The sequence below is a fragment of the Miscanthus floridulus genome, chromosome 9, assembly GCF_019320115.1.
Source record: "Miscanthus floridulus cultivar M001 chromosome 9, ASM1932011v1, whole genome shotgun sequence".
Lineage (NCBI taxonomy): Eukaryota > Viridiplantae > Streptophyta > Magnoliopsida > Poales > Poaceae > Miscanthus > Miscanthus floridulus.
Window position 1 is genome coordinate 49,434,079 of NC_089588.1, and position 23,833 is coordinate 49,457,911.

Consider the following 23,833-nt stretch of genomic DNA (forward strand, 5'->3'; position numbering starts at 1 on the left):
CGATCGGAACGACTTATCCGGCCAGCTAAGTGTTAGGCTGCGTTCAACATGACATGAGGACGTACAGCGTATCGGTCCTTAAACGACACAGACGGAGTCACTATGTTCAAACCTACACAAGACCCCGCCCGGTCTTAATTCATTATTCACATGGTTCTTTTCCACGATAGCAAATATAGCCAACCGTGATCCACCTCATCCTAAAGCTCGCAGGTGATAGGAAATCACCTGACTTCTACCGCACTAAGCATGGCTAAGCATTTAACCCATTTCTGAACTTAAATAGGATTCCAGTGCGATATCTAGAAAAGGAAGGATATATAATGCAGCAATTGGTTCCAACCAATTCCTATACTTAATGCATCATCAACAATAAAAGATACTCAATGTATTGGTAAAAACATGGGAGGCTTAATATGCTTCGGGGCTTGCCTTTCAGGAATGAGGAAGGCTGGTGGTCAGGGCACTTGGGTAATTTCTCCGCGGCGACTGCTTCGTCGGCTTCCTGCACCTCGGGTTCCTCCTCCTGGTTGGCTCCCTCGAACTCCAGCAACGTCACTCCCTCCGACACACCTATTGCATGAATGCGCAAGATAAATATCATGGATGCACATGAACGAATGTCAGGGATGCTCGGGGAATGCACATGTTCGCTGTAGTTTGCATATTCCCACTTAAGCCCTATTCAAATCACTTTACTTACCAAGTTTATACAACCTAATGTATAATTGCTCATCTTCAGTTAATGACCTAGCACCTGCACCTAAGCATATTCTCAAGTTAGGCTAACCCCTAAACAATCAACGAGAACATTGCAACCACATACACTCAAGCAATTGTATTTCAGCAAAATGAATACTATATAGCGGTGCAGTAAACTAGCCATAACTGGAGATTTATAATTCCAAATGACATGCAACAAGACAATCTGGAAAGCTTATGAAATTGTATACAATTCATTTTCAGACCTCGAAGCGTGATTCAAACCTTTACCAGTTCGAATTCATAAATCAACAGAACTCTGTCCTCACAAGGCAGAGAGTAAGCAAAACTGGAACCTAACTTTAAACCGCTGTAGTTTCTAAACCACTGGGCCAAATGCCCTCAAATTTTTATAGGAGCTAGATACATAAATTATCTACAACTTTTGTATTCATCCCATTCACAGAAAACTAAAATATCATGGGGAACTTTCCAAAGTCCCCAGATCTGTCCAGAGGGACATAATGCAAACAATTAATTATTAACTTATGATATAAACACTTAATTGGATAAAACCAACTTTACTGACATATCACACATATCACAAGAACACCAGAAAGTATGGTGTTCATCCCCAAAACATTTCTTTTAATACATTTCTTAATTTATTTAATTAATTAGTGGAGATAGTAAACATATATGAAAACTACACAATTAATTCTACAAAAATTACAGTAGACACTACATGCCCTAAGTAGACTACCATAAAAATTTCACACCATTTGAGTAGGTATAACAACCTACACAAAAATGGTAAGGCAGAATGACTTAAAATGGCATAATTAGGAAACCTTAGTGAAAAGTGTCAAGCAATAGATTTCATATTTTTTCTAGCATCCTTAGGGTACTAGGATACTCTCCAACAAATTTCATGGTCAATGGATTCATAAATAATTTACTAAAATTCACCCAAGTATCTACCAATGATAAAAGGAAAATCTATAACTCAAAAACTACACATGAAATGACTCTCAAATTTTAACCAGAGCTTCTAATATACAATACTAGCTTACCCACAAAATTTCATAATTTTTGGATCACAGAAACTCAAGATATGATTTAAACAAGTTTGCATGCATTCAAAAACACTTTTCAAGTTCCTATTTAATTCATCCAAAATTTCTACATAATGTGCTCAAGACATATTTTTATTAAATACTAGACCTAACTATGAGTCTAACAAAATTGGAACCATCCAATTTGGATCTACAAAACAGGAGATACAAAAATATCAAATCAGCATTCAAAACTGAATTTTTGAGCTATCCTTAGAAACAAGCAGTCACTGACGAGTGGGAAGGCAGCAGGGCGTCATGCATTTCAGGCTGGCCAGCACGCGGCGTGGTCAGGGCGAGCAAGGCACGTGGCGGCCACGCGGCGACGACGGCCTGACGCCGGTCGGCCACTGCCGGCTGAAATTTTTGATTCAGTAACCCAATGAATCGACTGACAGCGAGTTTTCAACGCGTTCAAACTCAAAATCGGTGGTGAGTTAGCAAAACATCCCTAAATCAAAGTTTTAGAGCTATGATAGGTCTACAATTGTTATATATAAACCTTCAGCTAAATCGCAAAGTATCACGAGTTACATCAAGCCAAAGTCGGCTCCAACAAACTATAACTGCAACTATGACTTAGAAATTTTTTTTAGAGTTTTGAATACAGCCCTAATTCTGACTTGTGGGACCTTTTTGAATATGTTGTGCACATTTTCATGAGATGGTCATAAAATAACTTTTGTTCCTTATATAATTCTCTACAACTTTGCTTTAGGTTGCTCAGCCATGCAAACAACCTAAGCTACACTTTTTAAACAGTCAAACACAGGAGCTCTAGGGGTCCAAATTGGTCAACCATGACTTGGAAACCTAATTAGGCAAAATGATCAACATGAACAATGTTCCAAATGACATTCTAAACATAACTAAGTTACTTAGGATGATTATTAGCCACACCACACATTGGTCACACAAGAACCAAGCATCACAGGCATTGAAACATGGAAGAACAAGTGAAGTTTTACTTTTGTTTCAAGGCCATGTTTCATATGTTTCATGAGTGTGTTGCATAGAACTAACTAACCTTGTTTCACTAAGGGAGTGGCACATTGTTGCACTTAAGTGTTGCACACTTTACATTTCATAAAAGAAACAACACACATGAAATATACAACATGTTGCAATGTTTCGAAATCATGTTTCATGTGATATAAGTTCACGAATGGATGCATGATGCTCATGTTCATGAAATGCAGTGCAAATGTGGAAGCTAAACACCTGGGGTGTTACAAGCTCTACACAAGTAAAGACACAATGTAATACAAGAGAGTGGTAGAGAGGTATACCATCGCGGCAAGTGATCAATCAATAAATACCAATGAATACCAAGGAGACAATCAAGACACAATGATTTTTCCTCCGAGGTTCACTTGCTTACCGACAAGTTAGTCCCCGTTGTGGCAATTCACTTACTTGGAGGTTCATGCGCTAATAGGCATCACACGTCTAACCCACAACCGGGTTCCGTACAACCAACACAAGATGAGGATCCACAAGCCAGGCACAATCCACTAGAGTTGCCTTTGGCGCTCCACCAGGGAAGACACAAGAACCCCTCACAATCACAATGATTGATGCTAGAGACAATCACGTTCCTCCACTCGATGATTTCACCAATCACCAGGCCATCTAGGTGTCGGCAAACACCAAGAGTAACAAGAACTCCACCAGCCTAAATTGTCCAACTAGTGCTACAAGATGCTAGAAGACTAAGCAATGCACTAGAGGCTCTCCAATCTCACTCAAGATGATGAAATCAAGTGTGCAAGTGAGTGGAGTGGTGTGCTCAGCTCACAAAGGGTGCATGCAGCTGTTAGAAGTGCTAAGACAGTGGCCAAGGCCAGCCACTAGCTCTATTTATAAGCCCACAAGCAAATAAAGCCGTTACCCCTTTGAGTCAGCTTCTGCGGGGTTACCGAACATGTTGGTGTAGCACTAGACATGGGGAGGCGGTGCCCCTCCAATGGTCATCCAACGGTTAGCCATTGGGGCACTAGATAGGCGGTGGTGGCACCACCCCTAGGGTGGCGATGACCACCCAGCCAGTGCCTGAGAAACCCCTTCTATGGATAAAAATGGCGATGCACTGCCCTAGGAGTGGCGGTGCCCGCGGCGGTGCCCATCACGGTTTTCCTTGCTCTCTGTTGAAAAGGGGCGGTGCCCCCCAACGGTGCACCATCGCACTAGAGGCGGTGCACACCGTCATGTGTGGTGCCAGCCTCCACAACCTCGCTCTCGACCGAGTCCAGGTGGGCACCGCCCTAGGGGTGGCGGTGCCACCGGACAAGGGGTGGCGGTACCCTCCGGAGCACCTCCCTCTCAGCCTCCTCTGCCGATCACCACCATAGGGGTGGCGGTGCCCTCGGGGTAGCAACACAAGCCTGGTTACACCTTCTTTTCTTCATCTTTTTTCACCACCTTTGCAAATGTGCTAACACTCCAAGTGTTTCACCATCACATGCAAGCGTGTTAGCATTTTCATAAACAATTTTCAAATGTTATTCACTTCTCACCGATTGTGCACTAGGTCTAAAATGCAATACAAGTATTTCAACACCTAGTGGCACTAGATGATTGAGTTATCCGATAAGAGCCCCCCTCTTAATAGTACGACCATCTATCCTAAATGTGATCACACTCTCTATAGTGTCTCGATCACCGAAAACAAAATGGCCCTATGGATATCACCTTTGTCTTGAGCCCATTTTGTTTTTCTCTTTCTTCTTTTCCAAGTTCGGAGCTTGATCACCTTCATCACATGTCCACCAACAACACCATGGACTTCATCTTGCTCCACCACTTGAATTGGACCATCCTATCTAGTCACACACTTAGATGCAAGGATTAGTGCAAATAGGTTTCATCAATTGGCCAAAACCAAACTAGGGCTTTCAATCTTCCCTTTTTGGGAATTGATGACAACCTTCACAAAGATATGAAATAAATTCAAATTTGAATCCATGTTGCTTGCCCAAGCATTTATACCATGTGTAAAGGATTTGGACAAGTTTCATGAACCCCCATTGGTAGCATTAGCTCCCCTCTATATGTGCTAAGAGTTTGGATTGAAAGCTTGTACATATGCATTGATTTGAAATTTAGAGGGCAATGTCTACCATATGATGCTAAGGTATAAGAGATGGACCTTTGAAGCATGATACCAATCGGAGTGCACCAAATATACCATCCTTAGCACCATTAGTAACTAGACATTCATAAAAACTTGAATACCCCATGAGATCAACATTAGAAGCAAGGGTCTAGTTTTCACAAAATAAGCTCAAGTCTAGTTACTTAACCTAAGCATGCTAGTTTTCATTTCATCATTCAATCCTACAACTAGCATACACCACACAAGCATGGAATTTTTAATTTAAAACTTGTGCCATGCAAGCAAACATAAGAAATGCAATTCAAATGCACCAATCAAGTTTATGAGCTTACTCCCCCTACTTGTGTGCTCAAAATTTTAATTGATCCCCTTACTTTCTCATATCTCTCCCCCTTGTCAAAGTTCTCCCCCTTTGTCATTTAACCTTATCTTTGTGCAATTTCTCCCCCTTTGTCATCAATGACCACAAAGGTTCCATTTTAGATGAGTTAAGATTATCAATGTCAATCAATCGGGTGAGGAACATTTTCCCAAATTTGGTCCAATCTAGAACACTTGTCAAAGATATTTAACTCGGTTTGATCAAGGATAAGCTTCTTCACACCTCCAAATAAGGGTTATCTTGTACCATGTTGAGTTAAACACTTATAGCTCATTTTCTAGATCAAACACTAGGTTTACAAGCCCACAAATATGTCATATGCTACCACTAGATCAAGTCAAGCATAGAAGCAATAGTGGTACCATACAAGCATCAAATTCATTTGATTTTCATGAATAAGCCTATAAGACATGAAGAATGACTAGATGCACTAAACATGTCCTTTGCAAAGGATGTATGCTATGCCAATCAACTTTTACCTTGGATTGCTCAAAGGAGAGGCATGTCATATAAGTGGGGGTGCATCAACACATATTTGAGAAATCCAATATGTTCAACTCATTCCTTAGCTTGCAAAACCCTTTCTCATCCAATGGCTTGGTGAATATATCGACAAGTTGATCTTCGGTGCCCATACTCTCAATCCAAATGTCTCCTTTTTATTGGTGATCTCTAATGAAATGGTGGCAGATATCAATATGCTTTGTTCTTACATGTTGAATCGGATTATTGGTTAGCTTGATTGCACTTTCATTATCACATAGCAATGGCACTTTCTTGAACTTGATTCCAAAGTCATTCAAAGTGGCCTTCATCCAAAGAATTTGTGCACAACAACACCAGCAGATATGTATTCAGCTTTGGCGGTTGATAATGCAACACTATTTTGCTTCTTTGATGACCATGAAACAAGTGATCTTCCCAATAATTGACATATTCCCGAGGTGCTCTTCCTTTCAACCTTGCATCCCGCATAATCCGAGTCAGAGTAACCAACTAGCTCAAACTTTGCTCTTTTGGGATACCACAAACCAATATTTTGTGTATGCTTCAAGTACCTCAATATTCTCTTTGTAGCTTTCAAATGACTTTCTCTTGGTGAGGATTGAAATCTTGCACACATGCACACACTAAATATGGCATCCGGTCTTGATGCAGTCACATAGAGTAGGCTTCCAATCATAGATTGATACAACTTTTGATCCACTATGTTGCCACTTGCATCACTATCCAAATTTCTATTTGTTCCCATTGGTGTACTTATGGCCTTTGCTTCATTCATGCCAAACTTTGTGAGCATGTCTTTTATATACTTGCCTTGACTCACAAATGTACCATTTTTTAATTGCTTGATTTGAAGACCAAGGAAGTAACTCAACTCTCCAATCATGGACATCTCAAACTCATTAGCCATCATCTTCCCAAACTCTTCACAAAAGTCTTGATTGGTTGATCCAAATATGATGTCATCAACATAGATTTACAACACAAATAAGTCACCTTGCCCATCATGAATCCCTTTGAGAAGAGAAAGTCCCTCAACCTCTCATATCATGCTCTAGGTGCTTGCTTCAAGCCATACAATGCCTTCTTCAACTTGTACACATGGTCGGGTTTCTTGTCATCTTCAAAACCAGGAGGTTGCTAAACATATACTTCTTCGTTGATGTAGTCATTTAGAAATGCACTCTCGACATCCATTTGATAGAGCTTGATGTTATGGGCACAAGCATAGGCTAGCAAGATTCTAATTGCTTCCAATCTAGCAACCGGGGCATATGTTTCTCCAAAGTCAAGACCTTCCATTTGAGTGTATCCTTGTGCTACTAATCTTGCTTTGTTCCTTACTACTATCCCATCTTGATCTTGCTTGTTTCTATAGACCCATTTGGTTCCAATCATATTGTGCCCCTTTGGTCTTTTCACTAATTCCCATACTTGATTTCTTGTAAAGTTGTTAAATTCTTCATGCATAGCATTCATCCAATCAACATCCTTTAATGCTTCATCTATCTTCTTTGGTTCAATGGATGACACAAATGAGAAATGCTCACAAAATGAAGACAATTATAGTGTCCAATGGATGATCCCTTGCGATACGAGTTGGTTGGAGTATTGGAACATTGTTGCTTGCACTTGCTTGATCATTGGGTTGAGATGATGTACTAGCCTCTTGATCTTGCATATTGTTATGAGAGCCACTTGTGCTAGCTTGATTTGTATCATCTTGCACTTTTGAGTTAGAGAGCACTTGCACTTGATCGTCTTCATCATCAATCACTTGCCTAGGACTTAATTCACCAACATCCATGTTATTCAAGGCATTTGAAAGTTGAATGCCTCTAACATCTTCAAGATTCTCATTCTCATCTTGGGAACCCTTGGTTTCATCAAATTCAATATCATACATCTCTTCAAGAGTACCACTTGCCAAATTCCAAACTCTATATGCTTTGCTTGTAGTGGAGTATCCAAGTAAGAATCATTCACCACATTTCTTGTCAAACTTGCTCGATCTAGTGCCTTTCTTCAAGATATAGCATTTGCAATCAAATACCCAAAAGTATGCAATATTGGGTTTCTACCATTTAAGAGCTCATATGGTGTCTTTTCTTTCAATGGGTGATAATACAAGTGGTTGCTACAATAGCAAGCTGTGTTGATAGCTTTGACCTAAAAAGATTGACTCACATTGTACTCACTAAGCATAGACCTTGTCATATCAATGAGTGTTCTATTCTTCCTCTCAACAAGGCCATTTGATTGTGGAGTGTACTTGGCTAAGAGTTGATGTCTAATTCCAAATTCATCACATAACTCATCAATTCTTGTATTCTTGAACTCACTACCATTGTCACTTCTAACTCTCTTGATGGTTGTTTCAAACTCATTATGAATGCCCTTGACAAATGATTTGAATATTGCAAACACATCACTCTTATCCACTAGAAAGAATACCCAAGTATATCTAGTATAGTCATCCACTATCACAAAGCCATTGTTGACACCGTTTTTTGCACATGTCAGAATAATCGGAGTGGACCAATCGGCAAGGGGAAAGTTATTGAATACTTTGATAGCCAATGAAAGCCAGTTTGTAAAAATGGTTGCCGATAGTTGGTGATGATCGATGGAAAGGTTGATTTGGACTCGGGCGTTGCCGATGAGGTTGGAGGAGTTGTTGTCGATGCCGATGAAGGAAGACTTAAAGACTACTGCCGATGAAACAGGGAGTATGCCGATGAAGGAAGACTTGAAGACTACTGCCGATGAAGCAGGGAGTATGCCGATGAAGGAAGACTTGAAGCCTACTGCCGATGAAATAGGGAGTATGCCGATGAGAAGGAGGACAGTGAGATTTCCATCGTAATTAAGGCGGACAGGGAAATAGATAGGAGTTGGTTTCCTTTTCTGTATTTGTTAGGTTAAGATTCGTGTAAGAGTCACGTGTTTCCTTAGATACGGGATTAGTGTCCTAGTTGTGTTTGGTTGTGTCTCTTTAGATCAGGGTATAAATATAGAGTAAAGGGCAATGTAATAGATAACATCAATCATTATCAAAACCAACTTTTACTCCTATTTGCATCTACTTTTCGGCGACTTCGTCAATTTGCATATTTTTCTTTTTACGAGTTCTCATTGATTCGGCGAGCTGCATCGCTTCAGTGCGATCTTCGGCGATTCTCGAGTTCCGCGTGAGCACCTCTTGGCCGTGGCTTCCGGGCGTATCGCTGTTGTCAGGACCAAAGTGTTCGTTTCTTCATCCTTGTCGATTAACAGGTCAAATCGACTGGCACGCTTTGGATATCGATTCGGGTATTAGCCCTTTGTGTTTGCAGATCACTTTTGCATCAACACATCTTTTGGCACGCTCGGTGGGACACTTCAACCAATATGTTCAACTCCGAGATCGATCCAGGGAACATTATCGCAGTATCAGAAGAAGATCTCAAGGAAGAACAGAGGCAGGCTATGGAAAAGGCTGTAGAAGAATACAAGCAGCTTTGTCTGAGATCGTTTAGCTTGAACAAGAGTGGACAAGTCATCCAGAAGCAAGATTTGCCGTTGCCTCGGCAGGTTACCTTTGACTCCAATCCTGGTAAACTTCAAGAGATGGTTAATTCTGCAGTAAATCATGCTTTGATTAATCATTCCAATGTGCTGTCCAATACTGTTCATAATGCTGTGGTTCGAACTCTCAAAGAAGGACAAGCGGCACCACATTACGTTGGGCCTGCCTATCATCAACCAGAGCCGGCATCTGTCAAAACTCCATCGGCTCCTTCGGCCGTTGTGGGTACAGAAGTTACTTCCCCTCCAGTATTGGCAGGTTCACCTAATATACAATCTACACCGATACAATCAGATCAGGTGTTACCAGGAGGGCGAGTTCAGCTTAATACAGATCTATCGGCATCAGCTATGTCAGGCCCTGTGTCTCAGAATAACCAGATTCCTACTAATTGGTGGGGATATGGCATGCCTCCAGAGTCATCTGCTTTCAATCCTAGATTACCTCAAGTATTTGATGCAGCAGGAAGAGCGCCTATATCATCGGCTGTTTCGCCGATGGCTCAAGTGCCTCAATATGCCGCAACTACTTCTGTACAACCAAATCCAGGAGGTTTCCAGATGCCTATGATTCAAACATTCAATTCAAGTCCATCGGCGAGCGTACTGCCGATGCAGCAGAAAGCCCCTGCTATGAGTCAAACTGGGGTTCAGTTCATGCCTCAAACCAGTTATAATTATCCAACAATATCAGCAAATTACCAGCCATCGGTAAGTTTTGTGCCGATGAGTTCTAATAATGATTGGTCAGGACAGTTACCTGTTCAACATACAGTTCAGCGGAATCAGCAGGTTGCAGGGATTCAACAAGGTCATGTGCAAGCTGGTTTCCAGAATCAAGCATCGGCAGCCCAGCCGATGAATCCTTTCCAACAGGTTAATGGACCACAAGTAGCGGCAAATATGCCGATTGCTGGAGATCGTGGGCCACAAAGATATGTGGAAGGATGTCAGCAGGCACCTCCTGTAGAAATTCAACCAGTTCGTCAGCAGGAGGCTGATGCTTTTTGGGCCGATAAGATAGCAGAGATTATGAAGGATCAGTTTGGGATAAAGCCCAAGGTCAATACTTATTCTTATCGGACCCCATACCCTCCTGCATACGATTTAATTCCTCTCCCAAATCGGTACAAGGTACCGGATTTCACTAAATTCTCTGGGCAAGATGATACATCGACAATGGAACATGTCAATCGCTTCATTATTCAATGTGGAGAGGCAGCTAACAGAGATGAATTAAGAGTTCGATTATTTTCATCATCTTTGTCTGGATCAGCATTTACATGGTTCATTTCATTGCCACCAAATTCTATTATTACCTGGGTTGATCTAGAAAAACAATTCCACAAATATTTCTTTGCTGGAATCCATGAAAAGAAGCTTACCGATTTAGTAAAATTAAGACAGCGTAATGATGAATCGGTAGAGAGCTTTGTACAAAGGCTACGAGATGTAAAAAATAAGTGCTACAGCCTGGTGCTGGATGATCGGCAGCTTGCCGATTTGGCTTTCCAAGGGTTATTGCCACATCTTAAGGACAGATATGCTTCTCAGGAGTTTGAAAGCCTCAGTCATCTTGTGCAAAGGATCTCTGATCAAGATACTAGGGTTTTTGAACCTAAAAAGAACTGGAGTAAAAAGGTATCATTTGTTGAAGAAGTAGGAGATTCTGACTCTGATGAAGAACCAGTTATCGGCTTAGCTGAGTGGGTTAAGAATAAAAAGCCGATATCATGTCCCTTTTGTCAAAAAGAGCCAGAAAAGTTTACTTTTGATATCACCAAGGCCGATAAAATATTTGATCTTCTGCTTCAAGAGGGCCAAATTAAGCTGTCACCTAATCACGTGATCCCATCGGCAGAAGAGTTGAAGAAGATTTTGTACTGCAAATGGCACAATGCAACTTCACACAGTACAAATGAGTGCAAGGTATTCAGGCAACAGTTACAATCGGCTATTGAATCTGGGAGAATTAAGTTTGGTACTTCCAAGACCCAGAAGCCGATGAAGATTGATCAACACCCTTTTCTGGCAAATATGTTGGATGCCAAAGGAAAGACCAAGGTATTGACGTCAGAGGCTGCTGAGAAAAACGCGTCAGTAGACCCCCAACATCGGATAACTACCGATGATGCAAAGAGTAAGGGTTTGCTAGGGGAAAGCAGTAGTTCCAAAAAACCTCCTCGACCTGGCATTGTGATTACTCATCGAAGGCAGCAGGAGGGTTGGCGTCAACGTAATGACCGATATCGGCAACAGCAAGAAATGAGACGTTAGGAAGAGTGGAATCGACATAAAGATCATTGGAAATGTCCGTTCTTCATCCATTGCTGGGAAGAAGGTATTAAATTGCCAACTGTTGAAAATTGCCCTGAGTGTAATGGTTATTACAGAGTCAATCGTTCAGAAAGGAGGTTTCAACGTAGTAATCAGGGTTTGTCTATCAACGAGCCGATCAGAGGCAGGGCATCAGTGCATGATCGGCTGGGGGGCAGACTTAGTGTACATGAGAGGCTTGGTAAACGCGCTGGATATTTTCCAAGGAATCAAGAGGAGCTTGAGGAAATGGCAAACGCAAGAGTTCCCGATGAGGAGATATTCTACAGGGACCCTAATATACGTCGCGTAGAACTAACTAGGACTTGTTATCAGCCGGTTTGGAAAACCAAGTTTCCTCGATGGTGCCCAGAGGGTCTGACAAAGACACAGAGAAGGAGGATGCAACGTGAGCGTCAGGAGGATTTATACCAGGAGGAAAATTCCTCCAATGAAAGGCCTGGTCATCAGCAGTGGCAGGTAAAACACAAAAATAAGGGTCCATCGGCAGATGTTAATATGGTATTCATGTTGCCGATGGAGTTTCTGGCACTATCTGATAATGAGGAAGAAGTTGTTTTCTCTGGTCAAGTAGCTCAGCTAACGCTAGATCCAATGATGGCTGTTTTTGAGAAACCTACCGATGACGAGAGACAGCATCTTAAGGCTTTATTTGTGAAGGGCAGAGTTGATGGGCAGCCTGTGTCTAAGGTACTTATTGATGGAGGGGCTGCGATTAATATTATGCCTTACGTGATGTATCGGAAACTTGGTAAGGGAGATCAAGACTTGACCAAAACCGATATGATGTTGAAAGATTTCGAAGGCAATGTGTCACCGGCTAAAGGGGCAGTATGCGTTGAATTGACCATCGGCAGCAAAACCTTGCCGACGACGTTCTTTGTTATCAACGGCAAGGGTGCATATAATCTGCTTCTAGGGAGGGATTGGATTCATGCTAATTGTTGTGTTCCTTCTACAATGCATCAATGCCTCGTACAATGGATTGGAGATAAGATTGAAGTCGTCCCTGGTGATTCTTCTTATATCATCGCATCGGCAGAATCAGATACTTATGAGCGAACTAAATGCATATCAGGAGAAGCTTGGGAAAAAGAGTTCCTTAGAGTTGCTGATTATGAAATTCCACCGATCCAAGCAGTCGGTTCTGAAGAGGAGTTTTAATGGATAGGTTTGCCGATGATGGAAAATTAGGTCAAGGGTTCACATCGGCAGATGATTTAGTAGAAGTAGATATCGGTGATGGTGATAGGTCGAGGCCTACTTTTATTAGTGCTAAGTTAGATTCTAAGTGTAAGCAGCGAATAACAGATTTGTTAAAAGAATATAAAGATTGTTTTGCTTGGGATTATACTGAGATGCCTGGGTTAGACCGATCGATAGTTGAACATCGGTTACCTATCAAATCTAGATTTCGGCCACATCAGCAGCCAGCGCGCCGATGCAACCCTAATGTACTTCCTGACATTAAGGCCGAAATAACTAAATTAATTGAAGCAAAGTTTATTCGGCAATGTCGATACGCAGAGTGGATCTCTAATGTGGTTCCTGTTTATAAGAAAAATGGGAAACTTCGTGTTTGTATTGATTTCAGGAATCTCAACAAAGCCACACCGATGGATGGCTATCCAATGCCGATTGCTGATTTGTTGATTGATGCTGCGGCTGGACATCAAATTATTAGCTTCATGGATGGTAATGCAGGTTACAATCAAATATTCATGGCTGAAGAGGATATTCCCAAGACTGCTTTCAGATGTCCAGGACATGTGGGGTTGTTCGAGTGGATAGTCATGACATTTGGTTTGAAAAATGCCGGTGCTACTTATCAAAGGGCTATGAACTTTATTTTTCATGAGTACATCGGCACATTAGTGGAGATCTACATTGATGATGTAGTAATTAAGTCTGGAGATATCACAGCACATTTAGCCGATCTGCGAAAGATACTGGAGTGCACAAGGAAGCATGGATTGAAGATGAATCCTAATAAATGTGCATTCGGTGTATCGGCAGGACAATTCTTGGGTTTTATGGTGCATCAACGGGGCATTGAAATCAGTAGGAAGTCTATTGATGCAATTAACAAGGTGATTGCTCCTGCCAATAAGACTGAATTGCAATCTTTGATCGGTAAGATTAATTTCATTAGAAGATTCATATCTAATCTGTCGGGTAAGATCAAGGCTTTCAGCCCACTACTTAAATTAAAAGCTGATCAGGAATTTGTATGGGGAGTTGAACAGCAATTAGCCCTTGATGAAATTAAGAAATATTTATCAAATCCTCCAGTGCTAGTTCCACCTCAACATGGGAAGCCTTTCAGGTTATATTTGTCAGCTGATGATGCAGTTATCGGTTCAGCTCTTATTCAAGAATTTGAAGGGAAAGAACGTGTTATTTATTATTTGAGCAAAAGATTAGTGGATGCTGAGACGAGGTATTCGGCTATCGAGAAATTGTGTCTGTGCTTATACTTTTCTTGTATCAAATTAAGGCATTATTTGTTATCTGCCGAATGTACGGTCATATGCAAAGACGATGTGGTCAAGTATATGTTGTCGATGCCGATATTAAGTGGTAGAATCGGCAAGTGGATTTTAGCATTATCAGAATTTGAGCTACGCTACAAATCAGCTAAGGCAGTTAAAGGGCAAGTGATGGCTGATTTTGTCACTCTGCATTGTAACACGGTGGATTCTCTGAGGATTGCTCCCTGGACACTTTTCTTCGATGGGTCCACATGTGGTGAAGGAGCAGGTATCGGCATTGTGTTAATTTCACTTCAAGGAAAGAAGTATGAGTTTTCATTGCCGATTGATGCTACAGCGACAAATAATCAAGCTGAATACCAAGCCTTGATAAAGGGGTTAGAATTGCTGAAGGAGATACGTGCCGATGTTGTTGAAATCTTTGGTGACTCTATGCTAGTTATAAATCAATTGGTTGGAATTTATGAATGCCGAAGTGAAGCCTTGATTTCGTATTATGAAAGGTGTTTGCAATTATTGAAAGGATTTAGAGATTTTCGTCTTGAGCATATCTCTCGATTGCATAATGAGGAAGCTAATCGACTAGCTCAGCATGCTTCAGGGTATCAGACCATTCAGGAAGTGCTAACATCGGCAGTTGATACCGATGACTGGAGGAAAGAGATTGTCGATTATTTGAAGGATCCATGTAGGAAGGTCGAGAGACGTATAAGGTTCCAAGCTACCAAATATGTGCTCCTCGATGATGAATTATATTATCGAACTATAGATGGAGTTTTACTCAGATGTGTTAGCAATGATGAATCGAAAAGCTTGATGGGTGAAATTCATGAAGGAGTATGTGGGGCACATCAATCGGCTTTCAAGATGAAATGGATGATCAGAAGGAATGGGTACTATTGGCCGACTATTCTTGAAGATTGTTTTAAATATTTTAAGGGATGCCAGGGGTGTCAAAAGTTTGGTAATATTCAAAGGGCGCCTGCATCGGCTATGAATCCTATAATCAAACCATGGCCGTTCCGGGGATGGGCTATTGATCTCATTGGTCAGATTTATCCGCCAACGAGTAAAGGACATAAATTTATTCTGGTTGCTACCGATTATTTCACAAAGTGGGTTGAGGCAATTCCTCTAAAAAAGGTTACATCGGTCAATATGATTGATTTTGTGAAGGAGCATATTGTTTACCGATTTGGTATTCCTCAGACTATCACTACCGATCAGGGTACTATGTTTACATCGGGAGAATTTGATGAGTTTGCTGTAGGTATGGGAATTAAAATTTTAAATTCTTCTCCATATTATGCTCAAGCTAATGGTCAAGCTGAGGCTTCTAACAAAGGGATCATCAAACTTATTAAGCGCAAAATTGAAGAAAATCCTAGGAGGTGGCATACAGTATTAAATGAAGCCTTGTGGTCATATCGGATGTCATGCCATGGTGCAACCAAAGTAACGCCTTATCAGTTAGTATATGGACACGATGCAGTGTTGCCTTGGGAAATTAAGGTTGGCTCTAGACGAATACGTTCTCAAAATCAGCTGACAGCCGATGAGTATAATACTCTTATGAAAGATGAGTTGGAAGATGTGGCAGGTCATCGGTTAAGGGCTTTAGTTAGTATTGAAGAAAATAAGAAAAGAGTAGCTAGATGGTATGACAAGAAGGTGAAAGTAAAAGAGTTTGCCGATGGAGATCTGGTCTGGAAATTGATTTTACCGATTGGGACTAAAAGTTCAAAGTTTGGAAAGTGGTCTCCTAATTGGGAAGGTCCATATCGGATAAATCAGTCTATTCCTGGTAATGCATATATTTTAGAAACCCTCGAAGGGGTTGTGTTTCCCAGAGCGTTAAATGGAAAATATCTAAAGAAATATTACCCTAGTATCTGGACAGATGCATAAAAGTATAAGTGCCGATAACAATACTATCGGCTAGAATTATGCAAGGGTATCAATGTCTCATAAAGTGCCGATACAATAAATAAGATTACACGTTCAGCAAGGATTGGATAGCTAATATCGCACGCAGGCGAATCTGGTCGGCTTCTTCCATTTCTTTGATATCGTCATCGGCAGCACCCTCCACAGGTTTGAGTTTCTTCTTCATGGCTAAAGCTTTGCGAGCTTGGATATCTCTTTCTTGCTGAAGGGTTTTGACGGCATTGGGTAGCTGGCTTTCTTCTTGTTGAGCATGAGTTAAGGCTGCATCGATGTCTTTCAATTCGGCCAATAGAGCTGCCTTCCTTGCCGATAGATCCAAGATTTTCTGCTTAAGTGCAGCACCCGAAGTCTGCAAGTTGACGATGCCCTTGTGCTTCTCATCAGCGATTTGTTTCAGTTGTAGCATCTCTTCTTTAAGTTGAGCTTGAGCTGCTCTATCGGCAATGCGCTGGGCAGCCCGTTGATATTGCAGTTGACGGCTTTCTAAGTGAGCTGCTGGGAAGAGTATTTCTTCAACATCGGCAGGGACCTGGCCACGAATTGTTTTGAAAATTGCCTTTGCGGGGTCCGAGTCATCTACCAGTTGGGCAGTACTTTGCTGTAGCAAGTTCAGGAGGGTTTCCAACTTGGATTTAGTCTCTGCCGATATTGTTCCCAGTGCAAGGGAAGAACTTGTTTCCTCTCCATCGTCGTCAGAAATGTCAATGGCAAAGGAAAATAGGCTGTTCGGGGAATCTTGTTCCTGAAAGAAAGACAAGGAGATCAATCAGGGGTAAGTATGAGTATTGTAAAATCAGATAGGTTGATCGGTTTACCTGTTTCAAGGCAATTTCCTGTGCTTGACTGGAGGAAGCAACCTGGAGTATGTCGTGTGGATCGGCTGAGCTTGCCGATGGGATATCCTCTGTGACTTCATCGGTGGTGGGCTCTTGAGGTATGATGACCGATGACGTTGGGGCAGATGTAGGGATCGGCATAGACCTTTGTCGTTTTGGCTGTGCTTCAGTATCTGTTGAAGCTTTGCGCTTTGCTTGGACATCGGCAATGATTGGCTGGGGGGTATCAACACTTGTTGGTTGTGAAGCTTGGGCATCTGGTACGTTTGCCGATGTGCCCAATTGTTGCTGCAAAACAAGTGTAAGATATGATATTTAACAGATAAAATGTAAAGTCAAGAAGCTACCTCTGAAGGAGTGGTGCTTGATATCGGCGGAATTGCCGATGATGATCCAGTAGCAGCTCTTACCCCCTGATGATTAAGGTTAATATAGTTTGTGATCGGCATAAGTGAAAATAAGCAAGGTTGTTACCTTAAAGGCTTTGACCAAGGTTGTAGCAGCAGCCGATGGAGTAGCCCTGGATGTAGCCAATTTGGACTTAAAAGTGATGGTCTTGGTACGAATCTTCTGGTGGGTCAAAGCGGCTAAGGTGGGAGCGTTGTAACCGATCGGCGATGTTGGGGAAATAGGCCGGAGGTTGAAGGGTTTCCCACTTTTGCTCACCGATGGTGCTGGGTGGTTAACCTGTTACAAGGGAATCAGTTACTGATAAATGAAAAGAAAAGCAGAAGGGAGTTCAAGGAAACTTACCGCGTCGTCAGGGATGGCATATTCAGAATCGATCATGTGCCGATATGTGTGAACAGAAGTCGCGAACAGTTGCTCTTTCCACTCTCGCCACCATTGCTTGTATGACTCGGTGATGAAAGATATTGGTGTCCAGGTGGATAAATCAACATCTGTGGTATCGGCATCAGGAGAAAGTTGTACTACCTTGTTCCAGTCTGTTCCGCAGGTGATTGTTTCCCTGGGTTTGATCACATCGGCAAAGCAGAGTTTGATTGGCAGTTGCCCAAAAGCCAATTGGCGGGATACTGCCGATGGGTTGTAAAATTCATATGTGATGTTGGTGTTTTTCCCGCTGCCGAATGTGTTTACTGGAATTGCCCTGGGAGTGATGATAGCCATCATGAGCTCATTATCTTGATTCAGAGTGTCATCGGCAAAGTTGAAAAGAAGGGGGAATCTGTTTTCTTCGTCGATATAAGGCACCCAGGCCCTATGATCACGAGAAAGGCCATTATAGAAGCTTTGAAAGAATCTGCCGATTTGGTCTTCGTTGGCTTCTGTTCCAGGAAGGACAATTATGGCTTCACCAAAATTGAGGGGTGAGCGTGTTGCCGATTCATCATCCCCGAGCACATAATCTTCAGCAATTTCTCGTGGGAATTGTTGAGCAAAAAAGTCCCATTGCAAACGTTTGTGCATATGGGCATTCAGCCACATGTTGATAAACCACCACGGGCCTCCCAGGTTGCCGATGGATTCGCCAAGCAGGAGTTTCTGAGACACTTGGTGAAGAAGATGATAAGTAGAGCTCAGAAGGTATCGGCCAAGAGGAAACCTTACGCCATTAGCCAGAAGTTCAGCTGCAGGGAGGAAGGCGTTGGTTGGTCCTACTGATCGACCACAGAAGATAAATTTTTCTAACCACATATTCAGGAATGTGGCATGTTCCCTCTGGCTAGGTGTCCCAGTTTTCTGGTATTCTTGAATATATCCTGTCCAACCGCCGATGTTACGGGTATTCACTCTATATTCAGGCTTTCTACCATAGATGGAGCCTTCATCGGCAGTTGAGATGTCCAAGCCAGTAAGCATGTGGACATCGGCAAGGGTAGGGGTAGCTGGGCCATGTCCAAACATAAAAGTGTTGGTCGTATCTGACCAGAAATAAGCAGCTGCAATTATCATTGATTCATTTTTCTGCATATCGGCAATAGAGAGCCTGATACATTGGTCTAACTTTCGCTCTGCCCAGTATACTTGCATCGATCTATTGACCCTCAAATACCAATCTTTCCACCCTTTGGTGGTTTTGGGCCAAGATCGGAATGTGTCTTTCCACAAGTTCAGAGAGAAATTTTGGGCTCTAAAGGGGATTCTGTTAACCTCTGCGTTGATCAGATCGGTTGGATCTGGGTTGCCCATTGGTCCAAGGCATTGGACGTGTGGCTGATCGGTTGGGATAACTAATTTGTTGCGCAGTTCCTAAGGTTATGGAATCCAGAAGACAGAAGAAAGGAAAAATCACCAACTGAATAAATTTGCAAAAAGATCAAAGTAAAAGGTAATGGAAGTGGAGCAAACCGCGGGGACGTCGAAGTTGATGGCCATTGTCTTGAGGAAGGTGGAGATACGAGCCGGGGACTTGAAGTTAGCGCCGGAGAGAGAGAATGCCAAGGATTGGAGGCCGAAGATAGAAAATGAGGGTTCTAGAGAAATCTATTTATAAGCCGGCCAGGATAAGGGTATTTTGGACTTATCTCTATAACGCGCGCATATAGGTCAAGGCGGTGCAGGGGGATATGGTAACTATTCGCGCGATAATCAGGGGATTGTACAGATAAGTTAATAACAAGTAATCATGGCTTGGAAGGGATATTGATACATGATATTTTAATTCTTAAAATGGCAGCATTATCATGTTAGGATCTTGCCGATGGGTTGTTATTTTGGTATCTCAATCAAGGCAAGAGTGGTTGGCGATTGTGCGATATTTGCTGAAGTGCGTGAATCAAGATTAGATTTGATTGGATTTGATAACAAATCAAGTTTTGGCTTGGAGAATGAGTTACGGTAATTGGGCAAAGGCAAGCGTTATCTGGAGTAAATTTCGGAGCATTAATGGTTTTATACTCCGAAATTGGGGGGCATGTGTTGACACCGTTTTTTGCACATGTCAGAATAATCGGAGTGGACCAATCGGCAAGGGGGAAGTTATTGAATACTTTGATAGCCAATGAAAGCCAGTTTGTAAAAATGGTTGCCGATAGTTGGTGATGATCGATGGAAAGGTTGATTTGGACTCGGGCGTTGCCGATGAGGTTGGAGGAGTTGTTGTCGATGCCGATGAAGGAAGACTTAAAGACTACTGCCGATGAAACAGGGAGTATGCCGATGAAGGAAGACTTGAAGACTACTGGCCGATGAAGCAGGGAGTATGCCGATGAAGGAAGACTTGAAGCCTACTGCCGATGAAATAGGGAGTATGCCGATGAGAAGGAGGATAGTGAGATTTTCCATCATAATTAAGGCGGACAGGGAAATAGATAGGAGTTGGTTTCCTTTTCTGTATTTGTTAGGTTAAGATTCGTGTAAGAGTCACGTGTTTCCTTAGATACGGGATTAGTGTCCTAGTTGTGTTTGGTTGTGTCTCTTTAGATCAGGGTATAAATATGGAGTAAAGGGCAATGTAATAGATAACATCAATCATTATCAAAACCAACTTTTACTCCTATTTGCATCTACTTTTCGGCGACTTCGTCAATTTGCATATTTTTCTTTTTACGAGTTCTCATTGATTCGGCGAGCTGCATCGCTTCAGTGTGATCTTCGGCGATTCTCGAGTTCCGCGTGAGCACCTCTTGGCCGTGGCTTCCAGGCGTATCGCTGTTGTCAGGACCAAAGTGTTCGTTTCTTCATCCTTGTCGATTAACAGGTCAAATCGACTGGCACGCTTTGGATATCGATTCGGGTATTAGCCCTTTGTGTTTGCAGATCACTTTTGCATCAACAGCCATATTTGTTTCCACCGATGCTAGTGTATTGTCTTGGCCCAAACAAATCCATGTGCAACAACTCAAATGCTTTACTAGTGCTCATCATGCTTTTCTTAGGATGAGTGTTTCTAACTTGTTTGCTGGCTTGACAAGAGCTACAAAGCTTATCTTTCTCAAACACAATATCTTTCAAGCCTCTAACCAAGTCATGCTTAACCAATCTATTCAATTATTTCATTCCAACATGACCAAGCCTTCTATGCCATAACCAACCCATACTAGACTTAGTGAACAAGCATGTTGACAATTGAGCTTCACTAGCATCGAAATCAACCAAGTATAGATTCTCATATCTAAAGCCTTTGAATATCAAGTTAGAGCCATCTACACTTATGATCTCTACATCATCTACCCCAAATATGCATTTGAATACAAGATCACACAATTGAGCCACGGATAGCAAATTGAAGTTCAAGCTCTCAACTAGCAACACATTGGATATGCTCATGTTATTGGATATTGCAATCTTACCAAGCCCTTTGACCTTGCCTTTGCCATTGTCACCAAATGTGATACTATCATAGCCATTATTGTCATTGGTATTGATTGAGTTGAACATTCTAAAGGTCCTTGTTTGGTTTTGGTAATTGAGTGACAACCTTAGGTGGACTAATATGTGTTTGAGTGAAATACACAGGTGATTAGTCCACAAGTACATGTGTGTGAGCAACATATGCTATAGAGGTGAAATGGCTTGGACTTGTTGCAATACATACACATGTGATGATGAAGGAGCTCATTGCACATGAGACATGACATAGAGTCATATGATCAAGGTGGAGAAGATCAAGACATGACATGGCTTGATGGACCGGTTGCAAGTGTGAAGGGCACGTTGAGTGATGACTTGGCGCCGATGGACCGAAGCAATGGTGAAGAGCAAGTGAAGTCAAGATCGATAAACCAATATGATCACATGATGATATGGAGTGGATCATATCATTGTTGATCATGTTGGTGCATGTGTTTGCATCGACATTGGAGGAGATGGAATGGAATGCTCAAGGCAAAGGTATAACCTAGGGCATTTCATTTCACCGGGCATAGGTGTGTTGAGAAGTTTATGACCAAGTTTAAGATAGATGGTCGTACTATCAAGAAGGGAAAACTAGTTTGCATATCGGTCATCTAGTGTCACTCAAGTGATCTAACTTTGCATCGTTGCTAGGATCGAGTTGCATGGTAAAAAGAGTGCTAATCCTTTGGGAAAATATTTGTGAAAAGCTAACACACGTGCACAAGGTGTTGTTCACTTGGTGGTGTTAGCACATTTGCAAGGGTGAAGAAGTTGGTGAGAAGTGGAGGCGAAACTAGGCTCGGAGTGCTGCCTAGGTGGCACTGCCACCCTAAGGGCGGTGCCCACCTGGAGGCCGAGAGGGAGGAGTTGGGTTGGTACCCTAGGGGGGCACCACCCACTACCTATCTGGTTGGCACCACCACCCCTAGGGCAATGCCAACCAGACCGAGGCCGAGAGCAAGCAAAAGAGCTAGGGCACCGCCATGACTGGTGTGCACCACCATGGGGAGGGCAGTGGCACCACCATAGGGTGTCCGGTGCACTATCCTGGCACTGCCTCTTTTCGGCAGAGAGCAAGGGAAGGCGAGGGGGCTCACCACCATGGTGACAGTGGTGCACCGCCCCTTTTATCCAGAGAGTCGGTGTTTTGCGTAGTTGGCCAAGGGGGTCACCGCCACCCCTATGGTGGTGCACCACCCCTAGCTATCCGGTGACTAATGGCTAGTTTCTAGCCATTGGAATTCGACCGTTGGGAGGGGCACCACCATGTCTGGTGCCAGGCACCGCCGTGTCTGGTGCCCTCGCAGAAACCAGTAGCTTTGCTTTAACGGCTCTATTTGGCTTGGGGCTATAAATAGAGGTGGAGCTCGGGCATTTGGCTGGTTGAGCACCCTTGGGACTAAGTGTCTATGATTGGGGAGTGCTTGGGAGCCCTCTAACTCATTTGTGCTTGATAGTGATCATCCGATCGAGTGAGTGAGTGATTCTAGTGCGATTGCATCGCGAGGTTGCATCAAGTGGCACTAGGTGATCGTGTTGCAAGACGGTGGTGCTTGTTACTCTTAGAAGTTGCCACCTCCTAGATGGCATGGTGTCTTGTGACTCTATTGAAACATGTGAGAAGATTATGCGGTGCTCTAGAGGAGGATTTGTTAGGGGGATTGTGCTCACCCCGCGGGGATCGTGAAGAGCAACTCTAGTAGAGCGAGACGTGAAGGGCGACAAGTGGTCCAGCTGGGTCAAGTGCTAGAGCTTGTGGTAAGCACTCCATGTGGGAAAGTGTGACTTGTGGGTGACCACTAGCAAGAGGACTGATAGCAACCTTGAGCTTGTCTCAATGGGAACTAGCGTGTTGGCAAGCACGTGAACCTCGGGATAAAAATCACCGTGTGTTGGTATTTATTAACTTGTCCCTTGTTTAGTAGCCACCTATTATGAACCTATATCTCCTAGCATTACTTTACTAGGTTGTCATCCCTAGTGGTGATGCCAGAGATACTTGTTGGTACTATATAGCATTACTACTAGAATAATACTAAGCAGTTCTTTATTAATTATGTCACTGGAAAGAATATATAAATATAAGAAAGAAAAGGATCTGCAAGCGCACAGATAATTATACCATTGTAGCATTTTACCCGAGAGTATTCCAGGTATTGTTATTTATATTTTTACCACAGGGAAGGTCTAGTATGGACATGTATTGATAACTTATACTATTGAAGGAGAAGTAAACCATAACCAATGTTCTACTCATAACAGGGATAAGTCATAGGATAAGATATATATATATATATATATATATATATATATATATATATATGATAAGTATTGATCAATGATAATGATAAATCACTCAGAGTACTCCTTTCTATAGCATTAGCATGGTCAGGTAGAATATTAGGGGAATAAATCCTAAGACATTCTTAATTACAAGTCAAAGCATACATTGATTAGTGCAACTATACATAGTAATCATTGCTAAGATCATCGTCATATCTACACATAAGGGATATTACTAAGGAAGATTAAGA